Source organism: Fukomys damarensis, unplaced genomic scaffold (genome assembly GCF_012274545.1).
Source record: "Fukomys damarensis isolate Sample0158 unplaced genomic scaffold, DMR_v1.0_HiC HiC_scaffold_16, whole genome shotgun sequence".
NCBI classification, from domain to species: Eukaryota; Metazoa; Chordata; class Mammalia; order Rodentia; family Bathyergidae; genus Fukomys; species Fukomys damarensis.
Genome location: NW_022900928.1, coordinates 48,110,858 through 48,134,957, shown reverse-complemented (window position 1 = coordinate 48,134,957; position 24,100 = coordinate 48,110,858).

Sequence of the window (24,100 nt, the reverse complement as noted above, 5' to 3'; positions counted from 1 at the left end):
TTTTTTTTTTTTTTTTTTTCTTGTACTGGGAATTGAACTTGGGTCCTTGCAATTGTGAGGCAGGCACCAGAACCACTGAGCTAAATCCCAGCTGGCCTAAATTTTCTTCGTGTTCACTTCACATAAAATATGGACATTTCATTTCAGAGGAAATTTACTGTATAATGAAAATATATTTCTTCAAATGAAGTTTAGTGAATCAAGCCAAGACTACTTATTTTTTCATTTATTTTCCTTATTCTGCCATTCATGGCAGGCAGGAAAAAAACTGTAAGAATAGAATCATTAATTAAAAGCCATTTCATTGGAAAACCTGTTATTAGAAAAGACTATCTGATCTATAATTTCCAATTTTGCATTTTTTAGATAAATATAGTCAAATCTTAATAAAGCTTTATCTCTAAGTGCATAAAAGGACACAATGTGTAAATACCAAAGCGTTTCTCTGGTGTGAAAAACTAAAAGTGTAAATAAGGTTCAAATTGTATAATTGATAATGTGAAATAGGAAGGAAATGGCTAAAGGAGTAGGGGAAGTGAGAAGGGTAGGGGAAAGGAAAGAAAGGAAAAGAAAAAATAGAAAAAAATGGAAATAAAGTCTTTGTAAATAGGGAAGAGTGAAGGCGATGAAGGGAAGGCAGGGGTATGGGGACAAATTAGGAACCAAGATATATCATGTAAAGGTACAAGATTTCAGTGATGAATGTAACTGCACTGTGTACCTAAAAAATACCAATAAACTCAATGAAAAATAAAATAAATGCATAAAGAAACATGAAGACATTACAGAAAATAGAAAATAACAAAATGAATTAGAAGTTGAGTATGACTGACCGTATACAGATATTCTCCTGACCAAATCTGATCATTGTTCTCCAAGGAAAAATCAGTTTCAAAGATTTACCATAAAAATAAATCAGTTACTTTATGAAAAACATGCACCCAGGATATTAAAAAAATCAATTTAAGATGATAGTCACATAGTAGGTTGCTTTTGGCAAAAATAAGTATGGAAAATTTCTGTCCGTAGTGTTAATATACTATACAAAAGCAGTGGTAATGTTGAACGCAGTAGGGTAGCATTCAGCAGTCAAAGGATCATCACTGCATAAGAAAAGGATAGCATAACTGAGTGTATTGAAATTTTTGTGTGTGACTTCGTCAAATTGAGGTTAGCATTTTGCCCTTCAAATTATATTCTTGCCTATCTGAATAACTTCTCCAGCTTGTTTCTTTATATTTCACATAAAGGAACAAGCTCATATCTATGTTAAAAGTGAATTAGACTTTGAGGTTAAAGAATCCGGAATGTCACGCCATTCAGTTCTGGTCACACTGATACCCCACTTTAAGACACCTAACCATTCTATAACAGAACTGATATATACTTTCATATCGAAGACCTTTTCACTTTTGCAATTATCATTTTAAACACATTTTACTTATAGACTTGAAAAATATTGCATTCTATATATTTTATTATTGTATTATTTGTACCTATACCTTCATTTAAGATTTAATAATAAAGGGTTAAAGTCCAAATAATTATATCAAATCTAATATCGCTTGATTGCCTACTTATACAACAGAAGACTTAAAATATCATCTCCACGATGGTTCGTACTATCATCACTACTACTGTAATCTATTGCCACTTAAAGCACTGATGTAAAATTTTAATTTTACTAATTTTTCTACTTGGGAAATATTTTTAATAGCATTTTTAACTTTGAGATCTATTATTTTTTACTAGTTTGGCTTTTTGTTTGGCAAATTAGTGAATATTGCAATGTAATATTAATTTACATTAATCAAATACTCAAATGTCTGTCCATCACTATAGGTATACATCTGACAATATTTACTGTTTAATTGCAGGGTGTTATGTATGGTGTTAAGTGGAGATAATGTCACAAGAAATCAGCATCAGGTCAAAGTTTGATTACATAATTCAAATACACTTTAGCCTGACCCACAATTTTGATTGTTATTCAAGAAGAGAAAAGAAGGCGGGGAGGGGAGGGGAGGGAAGGAGAGGAGAGGAGAGAAAAGGCGAAGAGGAACTAGAGGATCTGTGCACTTTGAGTGCACCACCACAGGATCCTAAAAGAAAACAGAGCCCAGATTCTGTCTTTTACTTTTGATTTCTTCTGGATCTTTAATGTTTTATTTTAACAAACCCACAGGAACATTTTTATAGTCAGTCATTTCTTCAACGTTTTCGGTGAAAAGTAGCTTCTCAGCTTCCCTTTTTTTTTTTTTTCCCCACTACAAACTAACTTGGGCAACCATGTTTTAATTCTCATTTAAGAAATTGTTTAGGTATTTATATTTAGGTTTTGTAAAAGCTCACACTCGTACTAATGCTTTTTCTTCCAGTTTCTACCTTATAAGCATAAATTATTCATTTCCAGTGTGGAGCATTTGGATTTAATTATGCTTTCTTTGGAATTTTGATAGAAATATCCCTGTTATGGTTTGTCCCGCAAAGCCTCACTGGGTCATAGGTGTGGAGTTTCAAAAGTGTCTGGATTAGGGTATAGGAATATGGATTAAGATGTTATATTTGGATTAAGTGTACGAAGCTGGGATTAACAATGTGGATACTGGAAGCCCCACCCTGAGTGTGAGTGGTTACAGTCAATAGGCTTATAGCCTGGATGAAATATAACAGGAAAAGGCTGCTGCTGTTGCTGCTGTTTGCGCTTTGCTGCCTTGTGCCTAGAAAGCCATGAACTGCTTCTCCTCTGCAACGCCCTTCTGCCTTGCCTTTTTGCCATGCATACTTTGGAGCTAGCCAATCGTGGACTTCAAACCTGTACAAACCATAAACCAAAATAAACATTTCCTGTTTTATACTTGTGTTTCTTGTATCTTTGTCCCTGAGAAAAGTAACTAAGATAATCCCATAGCATTCTATTACCAATCTTGCAATGAAAATGTAAACATTCATATTGAGTTACCATATATGAAGATCATATGTCTCAATTAGAAAGAAATTACTTTTATTTTTACAGCATCACTATTAATAGTGCTCTGTTTGATATAAAAATTATTCTTTCATATAATCAGTTATATGGTTACTCATTTATATCTGATTTACTTCTGATCTTTTGTACTTATTTTTGATCCATGCATATTGTAATTGTGTAATTGTATGGACTGTTTTCAGTCATTGTTCTAAACATTATTTTTCTCTTTTTAAAAGATCTTGCATATTTTACTGCTGATTTGCTTTTCTTGATTCTGTGTTCTTTCTCTGAAAATCGTATTATGCCTGTGTGGGATTATTCTTCTAGTTTTTCTGCTTTCTCTCCAATTTTACATCATTTTTGCTTTAAACTCTCTTGTAGAAGATTTCCTGAATTTTACTTTAAAAATTCTCTAATGAGCATTAACTCCCTTCTGTAGTATTTTTAATGAGTAGGTCCATACAGATCTGATTTTTCTTTGAATATTCAGTTCTGATTTGTATCATATTTGTATTCCTTGGGTAAATTAGTGTTCACTTTGCTAAGTTAAAATCATAAATCAAAATCTGAGCAGTGTTTTCTTTTTTATTGACATATAATTGTACATGCTTATGTTGGTAGAGTATGATGGAGTAATGCAAGCTTACATTGTGTAATAATCAAATTATGACAATTAACTTCCAAGATTTATCCTTTCTTTCTGATGAGAACACTCCAGATCTTTTGTTCTAGTTATATTGAAATATATAATGCATTGTTTTTAGTTATAGTCACTGTACTGTGCAATACAAGAACACCACATTATATTTTGTTTCCTGAGAATTACATTTTTTACTATTTGTATTATATCATTTTTCATATAAAAGATTTTTCTCAGTTGGCTAGCAACCTTTGATTGATTCCTTATATTGGATGTTAAAAATTTAAAAAAAAAGTGATTAGGGCTTGATTGGTAGAGTCTGATCTATGAACAATGACTTTCCAAAGGAGGTGGCAATTTTCATGGTACTTAATTTCAGAAAATTTCAGTGATAATCCTCCAGAAATTCCTTATGTAACTATTCAGATATTCTGGAAAAGTCTAATTTTCTAGGTATAAATAAAAATGTGTGTGTACTTGGATTCTGGAAATTAGATTAAGGAGGTTATTTCAGGTAGAAAGGGTAATCTGATTATTAAATGTGTATATATCTTAATTCTCAAGTTTTTAATGAAACTCTAAATGTCAATTTGTAGATGTTTTTCTCAATTCCACCCACTGGATGTGGTGGCATTAAGAAAATACCGTGGATGCAAAGAAGGTTTTCCTCATATTTGACAGACTTTTAACTTCTTATCTGTATTTATAGGAACTTGACTGCAAACACTTAGAAAAACATGGAGCCAATAAATTGTGTGATTTAGTAGGGCTAGGAAGTGTAAATTAGGTTGTTGCTCTTTGCCCTTTTTATCTGGTCTTTGAATCTGTTCTGTGCATCTTTTTTCATCTGTTTTCTAGCTTTCAAAATATAAAGCTGGTTTCTCTTCCTCTATTCTCCATTTCCATGTGTATTTGGTTTAAAAAATAAGTCCCATTCCTTCATGTAAAGTTTTCAATCAGTCTTTGCAGTAGTATTACCTACCAATGTTACCTAGACACTCAATTTGTGTTGTTATTTTTAGTAACAAAATTCATTGACCAGGAAGTTAGTTGCCAAATAATAGTTAATTTTTAAATTTTTTATCCAAATATAAATTTGACCTTGAATACTCATTAGACTTATGATAGAAAATTTAATCTTGATTATTCCTAGTAAATTCAATCAATGTAGACTTTTCTCAGCTGATTCAATTCCTGCTTCTGTTTGCTTTCTGTTCTGTTCTATATATTGATAATGGTCATAATTTTAGGAACTCTTTAAAGTAGGATAATGTATGAATGCCATATTTCTAACACTATTAATTGCACAGAAAACTAATATGCAAGCTCTTACTACTTCTAATCTGCTAGTTTCACATTAAGTTCAAGGAGACAGGTAAGTGGGTAGACCCTCTACAATTTCCTAACTTCTTAGATCTTTAGTAATCTAAAAATAGACTTTATCTAATCTCAAATCCTCACATCTACATATGTTTCTAATTATTTTAGTCTTTTCCTACCACTCTAACCCAGATACACTTTTATTTACCTAAAATGAGAAAGGAGTGGAAAGCTAAGACAGATCATTTCCTTAGTATTCAGTTTTCTAATATATTATTTAGGTCCCAAACCAAGATTAAATTTTTTTGTTTCAATCTCCTGCCTACTTTCTTTCGGGCACTCGGATGAAGATTAATTTAAATGGATACATGCCACATGTAAAAGTCAATATACACATTTTGCATGTATTTTTTAATTAAATAATAAAATTAAATTATTGTCAAATGATTTTGAAGTATATTTAAATTTAATGTACTATATCCCATAAACTGTCACTATAACTTACATAGAATTAACGTCAATTTATATTTTAACATAATATACCACTAGTGATAGTATTGCTGTTTTTATTTTCATCGAGTTTTATATAAATTATAGAAACTGTATATAAAAACTTTGAAAATTTCCAAATACTTTCTTAGCATATATTTTATATGTAGACTTATTGAATTAAGATAAAGAACATATATAATGCTTTATAGAATATGACAAAATGATTTCATAGTGGTAAATAGTTTCAGTCCCTTTCTTTGCCAACTCCTCCCTTATGAGCATAAAGGAGGCAGCCTTGCTCATAAAGCATATTCATGAGATTTAGTTATAAGGCCATATTTCAGTGTCTGTTTCTGGGCGGGATTTGGTAAATGAGGTTGAGCATACCTGGTCTAATAGTCATTCATTAATCTTTTTCACCTGAACAATGTAATCAGGGATGATGAAAGTGATTTTTAATTATCAGCATGCAACTTAATAAAGTAAGATCAAAAACTATTTGCGAAATATCTCGAGACAGATAAATGTCACTGGGTGATTTTAGAGCAAATTCTCATGAGTTTAAAATTTCTGGGTCATTTTATCCTTTATAATCTAATGTTCAGTCAAGTAATAAAAGATTATAGATTCTAGAGCAGCCATGGCTAAATTTATATCTATATTTATCCAAATAGATGAGAAATGATTTTCTAGAATGGATGGAAACTGGCAGGATCTTACTGTGATTATAACTTGGACTCTGGACCAATAATAAAAATGCCCAAAGTATCTATCATATTTATGATATGCTACATATTGTTTCAAGTGCATTATAAATGAGTAGGCCTTTCAATAATACAGATAGACCTACAGGGCTTGTGTCCTTCTAGTATTCATTTTTTTTAATTGATGAAAATAGGCACAGATTGTTAACTAATGTGCCCAAATTCAAGTGTTCCATGAAAATTTAAAAGGGCTAAATTATCTATTCAAAGCCTTTTGTTATTCAGACTCAGTATTGATGAAACATTAAATAGTAAACTGTTTTATAATGTCATCTATAATTACCAGTTAAATTGGTACATAAACTTCTTTCTAGAATAGTGACTTTTTTAGTGGAACATGTACTACTATGTTTATTTTTCTGCTCAAGTCTACACAGATTCTACCTGCATAGCCAAGAATATGCCACTTTAATAAACACAATGTATTTTGCTGGAGAATTGAACGATGATTAGAAGAAACTTCTATTCCATGAGGTGAGGAGCTCATCTAAGTTTCATAGTATAAAATTTTATTTTAAATTTCCAACATATTCATTGATTGTTTAAAGATTACTTGATTTGGGAGACACATTTAAGAAAATTTGCAAGATTAAAATGCGTGTATGCATGTGTACCTATGGGTCTTGAATTTAATTTAACTCTCAGGTTACAAAAACAAGCTGCAACTTATTTTTCAAGTCACCCTTAGCCAATGCAACTTAGAGCACATTGAACAGACTGCAGAGAAACAGGAGATTCCACATACCGTGTGCGCAAATTCACCAAAAATGATGACTGCATTGTTTCCACATACTATATTCTCACATGAGATCGTGCAGTTGGGCAGCGTGTCTCCATGAAGTCAGAACAAAATATACAATAACAGGACGAAACCATTCATAAAAACATTGTGGAAATGTTTCCTTATTCTCTCAGTTCTTCTAATAAGTAGGAGACCAAAAGGTAAGAAAACACTGGAAAGCCACCTTAGAATAGCACTGTATTTATATATTTATTTAAAAATTAACTCGTTTTATTTTTTTCCAGAAAGCATTTTTTTTTCCTCTTACAAAAATGCTGTTGATGGGCACAGAAGCCTCCAATCATCCATTTAAGGGAACCCTTAGAGTTTTACCTATGTTTCAGAATCAGGTAATATGCTTAGTCATATTCTCTTAACTTCTGTTATTATAACTAGGTATTAGATACAAATAGATTAAGAAAACTGTACTAAAAGGGTAAAAATTTAAATGGTTCTGATTAATTCTATTCCAAGTAAGTTCTCTCTAGTACCATGTCCTTGAGAAACGAGCCAGGAGAGCAGAACATCAGGATCTCTCTTCTCTGGCAGGAGTAGGTGGAACAAGAAACACTGCTTAAAGCTCTCTGGATATGTCAGTTTCAGAAGTAGAGCTGCAGACAGTCCAATGTTCCTTGCTTAACACCATTATCCTGAAATCATTCTATCAAGTGGATTGTGCTTCCTGTGTATAATCTTTCACATGTACTTCCACCCATCTGTTTGTTAAAATAAAATGCTGACAAAAGTCTAATATCATTTTAAGTAAAAAATTCTCAGATAGTGAAATTTTAAAATATTGTGAAAAAGTAAAAAATTAAATGTAAGACATATATATATATGTACATATGTCTATTTCTATAATTTTTGTTAGCCATATAATCTTACTCTTATACTTTAAAAATACATTTAACTAAAATCACCTACAATAAAAAATTGAGAAGTGTTATTTGCCACATTTTTCATTCACACGTTATTTACCAATAAAAATTATAAGCATTTATTTACATAAAAACTCCACATCAAAGATTGCCTTTTAAATTTGTCTGTCATGTTAAGCAGACACTATCATAAGTTCCTGTATTACCAGGCATTGTGCAAGAAACTTTAGATACAGTTTTTCACTTAATGCTTCCATCGTAGATATTACCATCACATGGTATCTTAAAGTAAAGCTTGGACAATGACATTCAATAGTGGGGAGAAACATCATACCAGGCTGCATCTTTTAAATTGATACTCACAAAGAACTAAAATCACTATTAAATTTTTAAAATCATTGTTTTAGTTATTCTGCTCAAATACATATGCAGTATGTGATCCTTTCATGAATATAATTACTCCTAAATTATTTCTTCTTGTTCCACTGTACTGACCTTATTGTTCTCTACACTATATACCTATATTTACTTCACACAACATATTAACTATTTGGGGAAAATAATTTTTAGATCAGATATTAAAAGTAAATTTTAAATAAAGAAAGGGGAATAATTTTTTTGTTTAACAAAATGTTTTATAATTAACATAATTTCTTATTATGGCTTGACTTCAGGCTTTTCATGTCTGTAAATAGTTTAGTTATCACTGTATGCAGATGTTCATGAATTATTGATTTCATCTCTAACCAAAATTACTTTGCTCAAGTTTTCACATAAGCGGCACATATTACCAATTATTCATGAATTACAATTACATTCTCAAAATATATCAATGTTTTTAAAAATACAATTAAATAATGCTCAATTTCTTGGTAGTTAAAAGTAATAGACACATTTTATAGGTTAAAAACAACATAACAATAAAATAAAATAATATAGAATTACTGAATTAAATTATACTCAGCCTTTTAAATATGAATTTTCCAGGTCTCCCTTGAAGTTAAATTATATCTAAACACCTAAGGTAGGATGCAATGAATTTGTATCTTTAAGATTATGATTCTTTAAGCTATACAAATGTTGGCATTGAACACTTGTAAAATGTTAACTTTGAGTCTCAGCCATAAATATATTTTAGGAAGGAAAAAATTGGTTTTCTTGTAAACTTTTGTTCCACTTGAAGTCCTCCAGAATATTCAAGGACAAAATTTAAAAATGTATCTATTTTTATATGTATGTAAAGTGTTTCATGAATCTTTTCTACCTAATTCATTCCCTCAGTAGGCTGCAAATACAGTATAAAAACTTTTTCTTCCTAACATAACTGAAATTTTTTTCAAACAAAATCTCCTGAAAAGAGAATTTAAGCATTCAGAAGAGAAAAAGCACTAGTTAATTGATTAGTTAATAAATGGATGTGACACACTGCTCTTTTTATTTAGGTAGAAAAATGATGAATACATGATGTTTCTTTTCTTTTCACAGCACAGACATGTATTATCAAAAAAGTCACGTATTATCAAACTATATCAGCATGAACATTGCCACTCAAAAACACATTTGATAAGAGATATAATGTTCTGTTCTACTCAACATGGTCATAAAAATAACTCTTAAATAATAATTCGATTGAGAGAATCACAAATGATTAGGTCTGAGTCTGCTTTGAAAATCAAGAAGTGGTGAATACAAGAGAGGAATGGAGAGAGAGAAAGCCAAGCGTGGTGGCATACACTGGGAGGCTGAGGCAGAAAAATCACAAGTTTGATGCCAATTTTAGCAATTTAGTGACTTAGTAAGACCTGGCTAAAAAAAATTAAAAATAAAAATTCTGGGGATGTATATCAGAGTGAAGGAGCTAGGTTAGATTCCCAGTAACTCCTCCCTCCCCATTCAAAAGAGGAAGAGGAGAAGCTGAACACATACGAGAAAGAACTAAATTCATATTGTAGCTGATATTGTCTTCCTGAGAAGTATTATCAATTTTATGAATACATTGTCTAGCAACTACCCTTTATTAAACACCGATTATATATACCTTATGTTTTATATAAATTATTACATTGAATGCCCGTAACAATAGTGTGGTCTTCATGCAGAGGACTGATAGTTTAAAATTATGTAATTTTTCTCTCATTCTCTTATATGAATCACTTTAGTAAGGGAAACCGTTGCTTTAAGTCCTAAGCTGCACTCAGTTCTTCATTAGTCTTATTTCTGCATATAAAATGTATGGCTCATATATATCTTATTGAGTTTCAACTGAAATGGCATGTTAAAAATAAAATATCCATTGATTTTGTTTTCAAGTTGAAGTGATTCTTTTACTTTAGAGGTCAGTTTTCAGTTAATGCACTCTTCCTTCCACTACAGTTAAATTTTAAAACATCTCTACAATTTGTAGAATACCAGATAACTGTGCTCTTGCCTGTTTCATTTCTAAATTTTCTACATCTCTACTAGTGTTAGGTCCATACAAATTACTAAGGAAATGATGCACAAATGACTGAAAGCAGAAAAGAATTGACAACAGGCTGAATATACCAGTTAATTAATTTTAATTATCCTTGAAATAGTTAATTTGATCACACATTCTGTCTTAGTCACTTTATCATCATTGGGACACAATACTTGAAAATCAAAACTGAAAAGAGGAGAGGTTTATTTTGGCTGGCTCCAGGACAGAAATCACAGGGTTATAGAGGAGGAAAGCTGTGTTATGTCAAGGTGGCCAGGAAGTAGAGAGAAAGAATTGAGGAGGGAGGTATACCTTTCCAGGTCATAACCTCAGGTCTCACCTCCTAAGGGCAAGTCAGCTATGAACTTATCAATGAGCTCGTCCACTCTCAAGAATACTACCACCATTATCCAATTCCCTCTCAAGTGCATGAGGACTTTGAGGGACACCCCAAATCTAAGCCATAGCATTATGCCCTTGGTTTCCAAAAGGCTAGTGTCTATCTCTTTATGCAAAATACCGTTAGTCCATCTCTAGCATTTGCCAAAATGTTAACAGTTGCAACACTGCTGAAGAACAAAAGACTTGTCTTTCTGAGATTGTATCTCTTAGTTGTTGTGAACGCCTATCCTCCTCCCAATTAAACAGGGTAAATGTTCCCGTTCCGAAGGGAGAAATAGGCAGACAGCAAGAAATGAAAGCAAAGAAACACTGAAAACCAGCAGAGATAACATTGAGTCCTGTAACTCCATGTCTAGCACCTGGGGCAAGTTGTGCAAATGCATGAGCTCCAAAGGGAGTGATAACCTCACTGCTATAATTACAACCATCATGGTCTCATTTTTGGGTTGGCTTTTCTCATTTCCTGTGGCTTTCCTCAGACTTTCCACATTCCTGGCTTTCCAGCTTCCTGGGATTTCCACTGCACTTTTGGCTTAACTTGCAGCTTCATGTACTCTGCCTTCTCAGGAGCACACTGCCTGGACTCCCATTCCTTCTTCTTTACAGAAACATCCTTGATCACACCACTCTTGCATTCTTCACACTTGAAAAATAGCCCCATATGGATAAGTCCAAGCTCCACTGTCATCTCAAGCAGTAGCCAGGCCTCCTTAAATCATGGCTACAGCAGCCTCTGAGTACTTGGATGAGTGAACTCTGAGAAACACTTTCCTAGTTGGCCTTGGATGAGCTGGGGCTCTCTTCACAAAGCAAAATCTTTTCTTTCGCATCTTGAAATCTGGGAAAGGTAGGGTCTTCCTTATTTCTCAAATGTCCTTAAGGCATCTTTCCTATTGTCCTGATGCAAAGTACATATGTGATTTCTTTTAAATGCTAATTTTATCATCAACTTCGCTGAGCTTTTCTTCAGCTTTGCAGACACATCCTTTCTGATGAAATGAAAAACTTTTCAAATGATTTTTTTTTACTCTTGAGTCTCACAATAAACCTGACTGAAAGTTGCCAATAATAACCATGCTACAAGCTCGAATGTACTACTCAAAGAAAGGGAAGAAAAGAGAATGAGGAAGGGAAAGAAGGGAATACAAGGGAAAGGAAAGGAAGGGCTTGAAAGGGAAGGGAAGATAAGGGAAGGGAAGGAAAGATCAAGGAGAAATTTCACTCAAATAAAACAGGTATAAATAAGGAATGAATGAAGAATGATCAATATGGCAAGACATCGGTAAATACAGAATACTTTATTCATTTTTAATGCTACTGTAGCAATGGGATCATTAGTATGAATTCCAAACCAATATAAGGAGGATCTTGATAAGAAGTCTAAATTAGGACACAGCAAAACAATATATAGTGGTATTTTGTGAAGACACTGAGAAGACAGCTACCGGCAAGTCAAAAAGAGATCTTAGATAAAATTAACAATGCCAAAACCATGATCTCAGGCTTCTCATATCCAGAATTGTGAGTATACAAGTTTGTGCTGTTATGTCACTCACTATGTTATGTCAGCCCTATGGCTAAGAAATATATTTTTATATTTTACTCTTCAACATACAAAAAATTATGTTCTAATGTTCTAAAGGTCCAAAAAATACATAAATAAAGGGGAGCTTGGATTATAGTGCTTCCTCATTTGATTCAAATCTATCTTTGAAATAATGGGCCATGGCTTACTTCTGTGTTCCACATACTTGAAGGCTGAGGCAGGATGATCACAAGTCCATGTGAGCCAGAACATCTTAGCAAGACTCTGTCTCTAAATAAAGTAAAAAGGCTGAGGATATAATTCATTGATTCAATCCTCAACACAGAAAAAAAATACTATATTTTACCATCTGTACTCCAATGTGTTGGATTTGGGCATATGATGCTTGAATCTTCACAATAAGAGTGCACATTTTAAATATTATGAGAATTAGATTAGATAGTAACTAAAAGAGATATAGATCTTATAAATTACAGTTCTTTTACACCCAAGACTCAGTCAGGCCCAAATCCAGGGCCTGGGTATATTGGTTACTAGATTCACTCAGTAATGTACATCTCACAACCAAAAGTATGCTAAAAGCATATGGAAGTGGAAAAATGATTTCATTTAAAGTTTGATCAAATTGGAAAGGTAGCTACTTCATCTCACTTAGAACTCACAGAAGCACTCCAATTTCTAGAAAGTATAAAATAAAACCCAGAAAACATCCATATGTAGATTTAGCCAAGAGTTGGCCCAGAGGGTGAGAAGTATTGAATCACCCTTGGCATCATGGCTGGCGGTTAGGGGAGTAGAGTTACAATTTATACTGTCAGTAGGAGGAAACTTGGAGAAGCAGCTTACCTTTAAAAGAAAATTCTGGTCGTTAAAAATCCATTTCAACATCTTGGTTACAATTTAATGTGCCATGTAATGTATCCCTTTGAGAATCAGAGCATTCTTCTCAGCATCATGTTAATACGCAGTCATAAACTGATGCTATCTGCCCAAAGATAGAAAATAAGTCATACATGTTAGGTGTTTTATTTTATTTATGTTGCAGCATGGGTGTACTGGGGTTGGAACCCAGGGCCTCACATGTGCTAGGCAAGCACTCTGTCACTTAAGAATACCACAAGTCCTAAGTGTTTTCATTATTAGTAACTGATAAGCAAGAAGTGAAAGGATATGAGTTCCTGGCACATATCATAAATTCATTCACTTCTGTATATTTTCATTACTTCTTTTACCTATTTTGTAAAATGACAAGATCCACTTGAAATCCTAAGACTTTAGGGATTTTGTTCTGCCTTTCCTGACTATAGCTGCTCTAAAGGTTCAAATCTAATTTGTGCCACATAATATACTAACATTATTCCATAAAGAAAATCTGTTTCATGTCTAAGAATGGAAGTCTGAGCACCATGACACGACGAAATACTTATGAGAGCTTCTCTCTTTCAAAATTACAAAATTGAATATAAAATTTTGGGGCAGTGGGTACTGAGGTTACAAGTTGTACTGACTCATTTTGGCTTGCAAGATCAGCCTTCTACATGCAGACCAGGTTATTGCACATTAGTGCCTCTGCCTAGGTTGTCTTTTCAAGCCTTATGATTAGTCTCATTTTACTTGTGTAGGTTATCTTGTGTGGTTTCTTTAATTTCAAAGAATTTTTTCATAATCCTTTCAGAGGAAACCTATTTTTTTAAATGAACAACTGTAGCTAATATATATTAGGAATAAACATACATTTTGGAAAAGAAAGCTCAATATCCCAACATAGGCCAACTTCACTACTTTAATCTACAAAGTTGGCTGCCCATAAAGCACTCATAATAAACTCTCAGTTGAAAATCATACTGGCTTGTTTTATCACTATTTTTGATTTATACTTTAAAACTTTACTTTTCTCCACACAAGCTTTCCAACTTAAAAAAAAAAAAAACTTTGGCAAGCTTTCCATGTAAATACAAGAAAGAATGCTTAAGATGATCACAAAGGCATGATAAATACAAAATGAATTAACAATTCACCTTACTTTCTATTCATTACATTAATGGTATGTGGATAAAAAAAAGATTCAAGCTTGTGAATGCTATGCTTCAATGTTTAGACAACTTATCCTTACCAAAGATGACATAAATGGAGATGAAAACTGTTTTTTTGTGTGTGTGTTTTTTTTTGACGGATTTATCTTTGCTTCAGAAAATGTCTGTCATTAGGTTGAATGAGTCAGGTTTAAAAAAATGTATTCAAGTAACAACCATTCCTACCAAAGTTGGACTCTCATCATTTTCAAATTTAGTGTCTGAAATAAATAAATATATAAGACTCTTTCTGTTTCCAAGTAGTAACTACACAATTTAATCTTTCTTAACTGGCCTTATTCTAATTTTTGTAGCCAAAAGATGCACAAGAGGATGGAGCAGTGAAGGAAGATGCCAGGAAGAGATCAGTGAGGTAGTCATAGAAACTTGCTTCTCCAATAAATGGAAACAAAGCCAAACAAAGCAGAAAAGGATCATTCTCCAGACAAAAGCAAAGCAGACAAAAGGGAACAATTGAGCAATGCACTTCTTTATCATTCATTTTCCTTCTCTGTTATCATCTTAAGTATAAGTGGTTGACTAATAATGTAAATAAGAATATGAGTGAGTTACTAGTTCTTTGTTTTTCTTAGAATATTTCATTCTTTCTTCAGTCAGAGAAAGTTACCCTTCAGAGAGCAAGTAGGGCCACTTAGATTATCAAAGTTCTTTGATACTGTACTTAATACTTATTTGTATTCTGTTGAGGCTTCTCGAACTCCCTCACATTATGAAATCCCTGGGGTTCTGTGCCCGTGTTATATGCTGGACGTTATATACAAATGAAGAAGCAGGGAATGGCAGGAAAGCACACTGTAGATATCTTCTCTGCTCCTGCATATGGTCTACATCCCCAGTGGAAAAACACAAGTTCAAATTCCAAATTGTGGTAAACTATTAAATCAAACACATAATCTTGAGCATGGAACCCTCAATGTTTGCACAAGTTTCACAACCATGAATCCAGTTTATTAATTGAAAAATGATCTCAGGCTTTTCTGTTTTTACAGTAATAGTCAATTGCCTATTACCTCTATTTTTGTATACATGTAACTTTCCAAGTATTATCATCTAAAATAATGTAATTCTCTTGAGGATACTAATTCTGCCTAGTCCATCTTATATTCTAGATATGGTCCCATAGGCCAACTAGTCGGTATCCAGTTACTTTTATAAAATCAACTCAGTTGTTTTTACATAGCTCATGATTACTCTTTCAGGAAAATGGTGGACTTGGCAGTTACAGGAGAGATTTATAAACTGAAAAGAACAAAATATTACTATCTAGCATTTTCTCAGAAAAAAAAAAATATACCAGTCCCTACCCAGAGTCTGGTAAAATGTTTAGCATGTAATTGATGAGCAGGAAATTGATCTCAACAAACCTCCAGGAATTTATTGAATTTTGTTTTTAAACGAGAGTCCAAATAGATTATTTTGTAAATGTTTTATGGAAACGTTCAGAAATTTTTAATGAGACTCTAAAATCCGACAGGGTCAGTTTAATACTACTCTGACAATTATAGTTTAATATGTTTCTTGAATTGAATGCTATATGTTATATTTTGTGAATTTGTTCCATTGGATTTGTTCTATTGGATTTGTTTTTCAAGCAAGATTATGTAGTAAGTTAGAGATCAAGGAAGAAATGTTATTATTGACTAAATAGTACATGAAAAATGCATGGTGTGCAGTTCTCTCACTGATGTTTGAACCAGAAATGGTGAGTGTGATTTATTTTGTAACTAAAATGTCAACATGAATTAATGTTTACTTCATTCATGAGCAATCAAGATACTCCAAAGTAGGAAACGCATAAATCAAAATCACTTCATGTTCTAAATTATATTGCAGTTGATTAGCAATTTTAAAAATATAATAAAATTTATTTAAAGAAAAAGCAGCAAAAATTCCCAAGACTGTTATAAACTTAATTAGTAATTTCAGAAACATCACCTGCCAAAATCTTAATCTTTAATGCATTTTAATTGTAATTAAGCCAGTAATTCTTACTATAACAAATACAATAGTTGATGATTTTCATTGACTCTGAAACTGGCAAACTATGTATTATTAAGGATTTTTGTTTCAGACATACCTTTCTTGAAACTATTGCCTACTACACGTAATTTTCCTCAAAATATCTCTGGAATTTATAAATTATTTTTATAATATTTTTAATTCTCAAAAATTATAGGTAAGCTTTATCTGAATTATGAAAGTTTCAAAACTATATTAGCTTCTTTAAAAAAATCCATGATATATAAAATGTTTAGAAATCATCCTTACTTTATTTTATCCATTCTTATGATCATCTATCTGCTGAAATTTTTCAAATTAGTATGTAGCCTAAAAGCTCTATGGATTTCAGGTTTACACATAGTAATACAGTTTATGTTATTTCCAGATTATCTTCTTCAAGTTATTAATATACAATTAAATTTTCTCTATGTCTTTTCATAGCTTTGTAGTTAATTGGTCTTAGAAATAATTTATACTTGTTTTTCAATTATAACATTTAATTTATGCCATCACTCCCTAAAGAAAACTGAATCCCAATTTTTCAACTAGAAATGAGTTGCTACAATCAATTTATGTACAAGATATTGTGTGATCATAGTGTTCACTTAATATCACTCATCTCCTTTGTAAAAGAATGTATAGTTGTTTATTTAATTTACCTTTGTGAGAAACTGCCAAGCTGTTTTCCAAAATGACTGCAACATTTTCCATTTTTACCACAAATGAGTGAATTTTGGTGCTCTATCTCATCATCATTTAATATGGCCAGTGTTTTTTGGATTTCAGACATTCTAAAAGGCTACCGATAGCCTATATACTATTTTCTTTATGATGAATCTCTTTTAAAATGAATTTATTTTAAGACATGCTACTATCAGCACATTCCCTTTGGTTTAATTCACTTATAAAGAGCTTTTAATTTCTCTTCCATATTTTTAAATTATCCAATATTTATTAACATTTTGTTTTATTTTGTATAATATTGTTGTTGATTGAATGATAAATAATGCCAGTTTAATGCATCTTTGATATAAAATTCCTGAATATATATAATTTCCTACAAATTTTATGTCAGCTAGGTCTCAATGAATTTGTTTAAAAAATGAATAAAGTTCACATCCAGGGACTCCTATGAGCCACTGCTTTGCTGGGTAATAGCAGATATCCTCTACCTTAACATAAGATAAAACCCAGCCAGCTACCCTATGGGATGGGAATGCTGTACTGAAAAATGTGTACATACCTTCTTTACTTTGGAGAATGCTTTTACAAGGTACAGAATTTTCTGCTAGTCATTTTTGTCTTTTAACAATTTAGAAATTTCACTGCACTCTCTTCTTCACTTTCATAGTCATTGAGAAATCTCTCTTCTCCACATTGTTTTCTCTTCATACACCAGCTGCTTTCAAAGATTTCCTTCTTGTTTTTTGATATTTTGAAGTTTGAATATGAGGTACATATATGTAATTTTGCTGTTGTTGCTTTATATTTTATTTTGTTTACACATTGATAGGCATTTATGTTGGCTTTGTGTTTCCTGGGTTTCCTGGATCTGTACTTTTATGTTTGGCATTAGATTTGGAAAATCCTCAGTCATTATTGCTTCAAATTTGCTTCTTTTCCTTTCTTTCTTCCTTTTTTGTTTCTGTATTCCCATTGCTTGAATAATTTTCCTTTTTGTAGTAGTCTTATAGCTCTCAATATTCTTTTCTCTGTTCTCTGTTTACTTTTAATCTTCTAGTTGCTTTTTAATTTTGGATGTTTCTACTCTCATATTGGGAATTCTTTTTGGTTACAGTTATTTTGATACTTAGGATTTCTCTGATTCTTTTACATTTTCTGACATTCTTTTTACATGTTGCATCTGTTTTTCTGTTGCTTTGTTTTCATTTTGCCTACATTTTCAACTAAAACTATCAGCATATTAATCACAGTTTTGTTTAAAGTCCTAGTCAAATAAAATTTTTATTTATTTATTTTTCTTTTTTGGTACATTTTAGGTGTACAATATAGTTACATTCATCTTTGGGATCTTGTACTTTTACACGGTGTATCTTGGTTCTTATTTTTTCCCCCATTCCCCTGGCCTCCTTTCACCCCCACCACCCTTCCCTATTTACAAAGCCTTTGTTTCCATTTTTTTCCTTTTCTCTTTTTTTTTTCTTTTATCTTCTTACCTCTCCCCTACTCCTCCTACTTCTGCTACACCTTTAGACCTTTTTTAGTCAAATAAGTTTAATATCCTTGCCATGTCTTATTTTCAGACTTTGGTTTCAACACTTGTGTTACCTCTTTAACTGTGTGTTTGTCTTTGAGTATACTGCTATTCTGTTGATACGGTCTGTGTGTGTATCCTGTTATAGTCTTAGAGAAACGAATCTCAGAGCTGCTTAAGGTAGAGGTCTGGATTCTTGAACAACAATAGCCTTTAACACCAAAGTAAAAGCAAAAAAAAAATGAAGTTTATTAAACTGTTAATTGACACATACATTATTATACAGAAGAAAGAGAAAGCACAAAAAGAAAGCTACATCATCAGATCAAAACAGCTTCAATACCTGAAATTCCAGTTATGCCAGGGAGTCCTGTTACATGGCTTTCAGAGTTCTGACTGGGGAGGATCCTAGCACAGTGTCCTCTCTGCAGATGATACTTCAAAATCCTCCTATTAGTTAAGCCCCTTAAATAGCAGCTGACACAAGAGTGGCAATGTCCCAACTGTATGCTTGACCAGAGGCAGGGGGTTTATGGCTTGAGAACTGGTTAAGAGCCCAGAGGAACAAACATCTGTGTCTCCTAAATACCTAAGAAAGAGACTGTCCTTGGAGATGGCCAGGCTCACAAAGGGTTTCTCTTCATGTTAGAATGCTCTGTCACAGGCATCCCAATACCTAATCCTTACAATGAGGCTATGCTCCTCTGCTAAGAACAAGGAAGATCTTTCTATATTTTGTTTCAACCTTCACCTACAAAGGTTTATAGAAGTTTGGTCCTCAGTGTGGCAGTGTTGAGGTGGTGAAAACTTTAAAATTTGGGGCCTGGTGGAATGTAAAGACCTCATGGAAACAGCACCCTTATGCCACTTACACTGATGCTATGTAGAGGGTTGTGTTTGGTAGGAGTAAACTGGCTCCCATGAGGATGGGCTGTTGTAAAAATAATGGGCTTGGTCCCAGCCTGAATTCTTGATTTTTGTATCATGAGATAATTCCTCCTTCTCACACATGCTCCATACATTGTGACCTATCATCAATCCAGTGCTGGTATCATACTTTTAAACCCTTAAGAACTGTGAGTTAAGTAAACTTTTTTTTTTCTCTCTCTATAGGGTACTCATAAAGTGCAGCATAAAATGCACTTTGGCATATACCTTGGTTCCTCACAGCTCTACATAGTGTATTAGGGAAAAAGTAATGCAACAGATCGTTATTAATGTAATGATGTAGTAGTACATTGTGGGGACAAGTTCTTCAGCTCTGTAATTGTCAGTTTTTTGACGAGCCTGTGTTCCTGGACTGTGAACTTCACTGTTTTCTTCATATGTCTTCATCCCACTGTAGGGAGAACTTTATGACTATAGGAAACCTGGAGCTGGGTATTCCCTAGCCTTCAGTGGTTTGGGCTCTGATAAAATCTGATTGGGTTAAACACTAGTACAATAGATTTTCCACAGGGTAGGCCTTGTTAGGAAGAATAGAATATTCTCTTATATTTCAATGCAGGTACTTTTTGCCCTTTCCTTGCCATAGCATAAATGGATTTTTTTTTTCCTGATATTCACTGTCTAGGCTGTAGATTTTCTTATCCTGGACTAATTCCTTTGGAAATTTATGCTTCTTGGCTTCAACTCTATTAAGTTTTTATTATTTGCCTGTCTATATTTTCCAAATTTGGAGGAAATTTTGAGGCACTGTGACTTCACTGCTCTCCTAGATCTAAGAATTTTTTATCTTTTCCAGCCCACACTGACCCCTTCTCACTCAGCATTTTACTTATTGAGATTTAGCGGCAATTTATAAGTTTCTACATGTGCTGCACTGGAAAGGGATTATTATTTCTAAAATATCTGATCCTAACTTTTACCTCTCTTTTCAAAGTTCAACTACATTAATTTTAGACCTCATAATATTGTCCCACAGACCATTATAAAGTACAAGATTTGTTTGGTTAAAATAATCATCTTTCTTTGTTGTAATTATAAATTATATTTGTCATTTATACTGTTGTCAAAAACTACACTTCATTCTTTTTAAAGGATGCTTTTGGTATACAACAAAAACAATGGATTTCAGTGTAGCTCAATAAGATTTCTTTTTTTTTTCTTTTTATTGAGTTTATTGGTACAATCTAGGTATACAATACAGTTACATTCATCATTGGGATTCTGTACCTTTACGTAATAGGTCTTGATTCTCATTTTTCCCCCTTGTCCCTGGCCTCCCTTCAGCTCCCCCTCCCCTCCCCATTTACAAACACTTTATTTCCATAAGGGAGAGGAAAAAAATATGAGAAACTCAATAAGATTTCTTTTGGCTTTTAATATATTTAATCCCATTTGGAGGTGATAGTATTTGCTGCATTTATTCTAATTTTATCACTATCAACAAATAGATTTTTTTACTGAAATTCTCAAAAACTTCCAATAAAATATATAGAATCAGTTAGAAGATAAACTGTAGCAGAGGATCTTAAGTAGAAAAGCTCTGGATAGTAATAGTGAGTAGAGATCTTACTTATGTTTTTTTCTCCCTCTTGATGAAGATGTGGCCTCCCTAACTATAAGTTGGCTTAAGGAGAATGGATGGACCATATCATCTATGAGTTTTATTTAAGGACATATATTTTAGTATTACTTCTTTCTAATGCTTACATAAAGGTAGTATATGCACGGAGAAGTGGTAAAGCGAGAAAATATACTTGTAAAATCTGATGGCCTCTCCAAAGGGTACATTTACTTCTTGGTATAATGTGTCTTATAGTTCCAACCCTTTTACTTCCTTCATTCCCTTGAGATGTTAAAAAAAATAAATAGGGCCTTTATTTCTGTGAAAGGAGATAAAGCACAATTTAGGGCTTAAGAAGGTAGCCAGTTTCTCACTTTCTACTTTTGATCTCTGCCAGGATTGTTATAGTCAAAATATACCTTTTATTTATTGTATTGGGTAATTATGATTTCTCTGTTTGAAGTTCCTTTGTGGTCACATTGGTAAATGATTCTTCTCTGAGCATCATTGCAATTTTATAATTTTGAGTGATGCTACATTTGCTGATCCAGATCTAAAACTGGAGAATTGTGTTTTATTATGATCAATTTCTACCATCACCATTTCCTATACCAAGGTTGTGCATTTCCAAAATCAAATAATTCTCTGACTTCACACATAACAACAGGGTAGTACAACTCAACTCCACTAATTCTAACAACATATATTTCTTGCATTTCCCCAAAATAAAATTCTGAGTCTCACAAATCTGACCCCACTTCAGATGCCACTTGCAAATGCCACTGAATGCCTAGAATACTCAGAGATCTGCACAGGGAAGAATCCTAATACCACTCTTTTCAAACATGATACTTCACTAAAATGGCTAATAGAACTAAAGAGAACACTTCATTTTCTATTACTAGTTAATTATAAGACATACAAATGAACAACATTCAAAGAGATCATATGATGAAAAAATACATAGTGTAAGGTTGAGAAATGTTCTGTGAACAAGAATGTCCATCGCAGGGGGGCAGGGGAGCATCACCCTCTTGGCTAAAAGGAAGAAGCATTCACCAAACCACAAACTCCTAGTCATTTCTTTTTAAATGAAGGAAGCCTCAGGTAGGCATGACTGGTTATTAATCATTTTTTTGAGTCTTTTATAGTGCAAATCTATTTTTTCTGAATTCTTTATACATTCTAGATATTACAAGTGCACTTTGAAAACAATTTATGAAATAGATGTTTAGATTTGATTCTACTTATAGAAAAATTTTATATGCTTATATAAAAGGTTTTATCCTCAAATTAAAATAACCTTTGATGGATATTTACTGATCTGTTTTCAGTAAGTACATAACATAACAGATTCTGTATGCATATCGTAATTTTAATCTATAATCACATTATGTGTAAATGCTACATTTGGTGAAAATTCATCTTATAAACGTTATTAGGTAAAGTAATTCCTGAAAGAAACCAGGGAAATGAAGTAAATGACCTGATGACTGATTTTATGTAATTTACATTAACATAATAATATTTTTTCTCAACAAATAAAACATTAAAGTTCTATAATAATAAAAGAAGTTGACAACATTAGTAATACTTACAAGTGGTGATTTTTTATAATGAAAATATTTCAACAATATTGTAAGAAGATGTATTTTAATGGCCTGCCAATTTTAATTGATTATTTTTACTCTAGTATGATGTGTCATACCTAAGACATGGCTACTTTGCACATTTCAAAAATTCAATATATCTATAACATGTACTATGTGCCATAGTATGGGTTAATTCTTCCTCTTTTTTCTAGTTTCAAATTCCTGGGTATTACTTGATGTGCCAAACATTTGGTTTGGTTGGTGATCTTGCTATTTTATACACAATGGTGAATGCTGGTATATAAATCTGATAGCTTTATTTTGTCATTAGGAAAATATACTGTTTATTTAAATATCTTTCATCTGAATAAAATCACATAATCACATACACACACATTTCATGAGATCTGAAGAATGTATCTAAAAATCTCAATTTCAGATTCTCAAAATAAAAAAGTGTCAGAAGCCAGTGTTTGCCAGGGTGGTGATACACACCTGTAATGCCAGCATGTAAGACAGCTAAGCCTGCAGGATAGCAAGTTTGACCTGTTAGATCAGTAGCCAGATCCTCCTGAGAAGCTTGTATAGCTCAGTGGTAGTGTAGTCTTAGGTTCAATTCTCAGTACTGAGAAAAAAAAAATGAAAGAAACTAATAATGTTATACACATAAACACACATGGATTAAACTGTAAACTCCATTAGGCAAAAAGACTGCTTTAGTGTTTGCTAACATGTCAGTAACAAAAACAAATGCAAATTTCATAATCATGAAAGTAAAAGTGTTCACGGATAGGATAATATACAGAAAATGCAGGTTGAAATGACCTAATTTAATATTTGTGGACAGTTAGATACTCACCTAAAATGCTTTTTTTTTAAGAAAATATGATGCCTTAAAATGTATTCATTAAAACACACAGCACTATTTATTTCTATTTCATCTTCAAACAAAATTCATTTCAGATAAGTAAATATTGTTAATAAAATAACTAATATTGGCAATTTTTTAAAAAATATAAGGAATAAATTCTTATCAGCAGGTAATTGAACATAGTCTCAGTACCCAAAAAGATGGCACCTAGTCAGTCCTGCATTCGTCTCTGGCATGTGCTGCAAATGGCACGGCAGCCATTCCGTTTATGCTGAAATGATCTCACTGTCATTCTACTGCTCCCGGCACTAAGACATTGCATAAGGTATTTCGGATAAGCATTGAAAACAACTTCATAAATTACATAATTGATCAAGGCATAACATAAGGAGTTGCATATAAGAAATACATTCTCTTGTCCATGATTTTGTCTTTTTAGATGGAGAAAATTTATTTTAAAGACGTTTTTGGAAAGTATATAGTCTCAGGAATCATTATTGTAAAGCATTGTTTAACTTGTACATTTTTTTTTTTTTTTTTTTTTTTTTTTCGGGTGTTAAACTGGGT